We start from the raw sequence: 3,205 nt of genomic DNA, 5'->3' as shown, positions 1-3,205 counted from the left end.
GTAAATACTGTTGCTGAACCTGCTGGTGTGTGTCCTGAGACTCCTATATCTCCTTCCTGATGTTTGAGGGGCAATAACTGTTCCTGAACTTGGTGGTGTGGGTCCTGAGGCTCCTGTACCTGCTTTCTTTTGGTTGCGGGGGTAATAACTGTCCCCCCACCCAGTAATGTGTGTACTGATGCTCCTGCACCTCCTTCCTGATGGTTGAGGGGGTAATAACTGTTCCTGAACCTGGTGGTGTGGGTCCTGAGACACCTGTACCTCCTTCCTGATGGTTGAGGGGTAATAACTGTTCCTGAACATGATGGTGTTGGTCCAGAGTCTCCTGTACCTCCTTCCTGATGGTTGAAGGGTAGTAACTGTTCCTGAACCTGTTGTTGTGGGTCTTGAGGCTCCTGTACTTCTTTCCTGATGGTTGAGGGGTAATAACTGTTCCTGAACCTGCTGGTGTGGGTCCTGAGGCTCCTGTACCTCCTTCCTGATGGTTGAGGGTGTAATATCTGTTCCTGAACCTGGTGGTGTGGGTCTTGATGCTCCTGTACATCCTTCCTGATGGTTGAGGGGTAATAACTGTTCCTGAACCTGCTAGTGTGGGTCCTGAGGCTCCATTACGTCCTTCCTGATGGTTGAGGGGTAATAACTTTTCCTGAACCTGGTGGTGTGGGACCTGAGGCTCCTGCACCTCCTTCCTGATGGTTGAGGGGGTAATAACATTTCCTGAACCTGCTGGTGTGGGTCCTGAGACACCTGTACCTCCTTCCTGATGGTTGAGGGGTAATAACTGTTCCTGAACATGATGGTGTTGGTCCAGAGTCTCCTGTACCTCCTTCCTGATGGTTGAGGGTGTATTAACAGTTCCTAAACCTGTTGTTGTGGGTCTTGAGGCTCCTGTACCTCTTTCCTGATGGTTGAGGGGAAATAACTGTTCCTGAACCTGGTGGTGTGGGTCCTGAGTCTCCTGTACTTCTTTCCTGATGGTTGAGGGGGTAATAACAGTTCCTGAACCTGCTGGTGTGGGTCCTGAGGCTCCTGTACCTCCTTCCTGATGGTTGAGGGTGTAATAACTGTTCCTGAACCTGGTGGTGTGGGTCTTGAGGCTCCTGTACATCCTTCCTGATGGTTGAGGGGTAATAACTGTTCCTGAACCTGCTGGTGTGGGTCCTGAGGCTCCATTACGTCCTTCCTGATGGTTGAGGGGTAATAACTTTTCCTGAACCTGGTGGTGTGGGACCTGAGGCTCCTGTACGTCCTTCCTGATGGTTGAGGGGTTAATAACAGTTCCTGAACCTGCTGGTGTGGGTCCTGAGACACCTGTACCTCCTTCCTGATGGTTGAGGGGTAATAACTGTTCCTGAACATGATGGTGTTGGTCCAGAGGCTCCTGTACCTCCTTCCTGATGGTTGAGGGGTAATAACTGTTCCTGAACCTGTTGGTGTGGGTCCTGAGGCTCCTGTACCTCCTTCCTGATGGTTGAAGGGTAGTAACTGTTCCTGAACCTGTTGTTGTGGGTCTTGAGGCTCCTGTACCTCTTTCCTGATGGTTGAGGGGAAATAACTGTTCCTGAACCTGTTGGTGTGGGTCCTGAGTCTCCTGTACTTCTTTCCTGATGGTTGAGGGGTAATAACTGTTCCTGAACCTGCTGGTGTGGGTCTTGAGGCTCCTGTACGTACTTCCTGATGGTTGAGGGGTAATAACTGTTCCTGAACTTGCTGGTGTGGGGCCTGAGGCTCCATTACCTCCTTCCTGATGGTTGAGGGGAAATAACTGTTTCAGAACCTGGTTGTGTGGGTCCTGATTCTCCTGTACCTCCTTCCTGATGGTTGAGGGGTAATAAATGTTCCTGAACCTTGTGTAGTGGGTCCTGTGGCTCCTGTACCTCCTTCCTGATGGTTGAGGGGAAATAACTGATCCTGAACCTGGTGATGTGAGTCCTGAGGCTCCTGTACATCCTTCCTGATGGTTGAGGGGAAATAACTGTTCCAGAACCTGGTTGTGTGGGTCCTGAGTCTCCTGTACTTCGTTCCTGATGGTTGAGGGGGTAATATCTGTCCCTGAACCTCGTAATGTGGGTTCTGAGGCTCCCGTACATCCTTGCTGATGGTTGAGGGGTAATAAATGTTCCTGAACCTGGTAGTGTGGGTCCTGAGACTCCTGTACCTCCTTTCTGATGGTTGAGGGGTAATAAATGTTCCTGAACCTGGTGGTGTGGGTCCTGCGGCTCCTGTTCCTCCTTCCTGATGGCTGAGGGGTAATAAATGTCCCTGAACCTGGTGGTTTGGGTCTTGAGGCTCCTGTACATCCTTCCTGATGGTTGATGTGTAATAACTGTTCCTGAACCTGCTGGTGTGGGTCCTGAGGCTCCTGTACCTCCTTCCTGATGGTTGAGGGGTAATAACTGTTCCTGAACCTGCTGGTGTGGGTCCTGAGGCTCCTGTACCTCCTTCCTGATGGTTGAGGGGTAATAAATGTTCCTGAACCTGGTGTTGTGGGTCCTGAGACTCCTGTACCTCCTTCCTGATGGCTGAGCGGTAATAACCATTCCTGAACCTGGTTGTGTGGGTCTTGAGGCTCCTGTACCTCCTTCCTGATGGTTGAGGGTGTAATAACTGTTCCTGAACCTGGTGTTGTGGGTCCTGAGACTCCTGTACCTCCTTCCTGATGGCTGAGCGGTAATAACCATTCCTGAACCTGGTTGTGTGGGTCTTGAGGCTCCTGTACCTCCTTCCTGATGGTTGAGGGTGTAATAACTGTTCCTGAACCTGGTGGTGTGGGTCCTGAGGCTCCTGTACCTCCTTCCTGATGGCTGAGGGGTAATAACTGTTCCTGTACCTGTTGGTGTGGGTCCTGAGGCTCCTGTACCTCCTTCCTGATGGTTGAGGGTGTAATACCTGTTCCTGAACCTGGTGGTGTGGGACCTGAGGCTCCTGTACATCCTTCCTGATGGTTGAGGGGTAATAAATGTTCCTGAGCCTGGTGGTTTGGGTCTTGAGGCTCCTGTACATCCTTCCTGATGGTTGATGTGTAATAACTGTTCCTGAACCTGCTGGTGTGGGTCCTGAGGCTCCATTACGTCCTTCCTGATGGTTGAGGGGTAATAACTGCTCCTGAACCTGGTGGTGTGGGTCTTGAGGCTCCTGTACATCCTTCCTGATGGTTGATGGGTAATAACTGTTCCTGAACCTGCTGGTGTGGGTCTTGAGGCTC

The sequence above is a fragment of the Hemitrygon akajei genome, chromosome 18, assembly GCF_048418815.1.
Source record: "Hemitrygon akajei chromosome 18, sHemAka1.3, whole genome shotgun sequence".
In the NCBI taxonomy this organism is placed as follows: Eukaryota; Metazoa; Chordata; class Chondrichthyes; order Myliobatiformes; family Dasyatidae; genus Hemitrygon; species Hemitrygon akajei.
Note: the sequence above shows the minus strand (reverse complement) of the source record.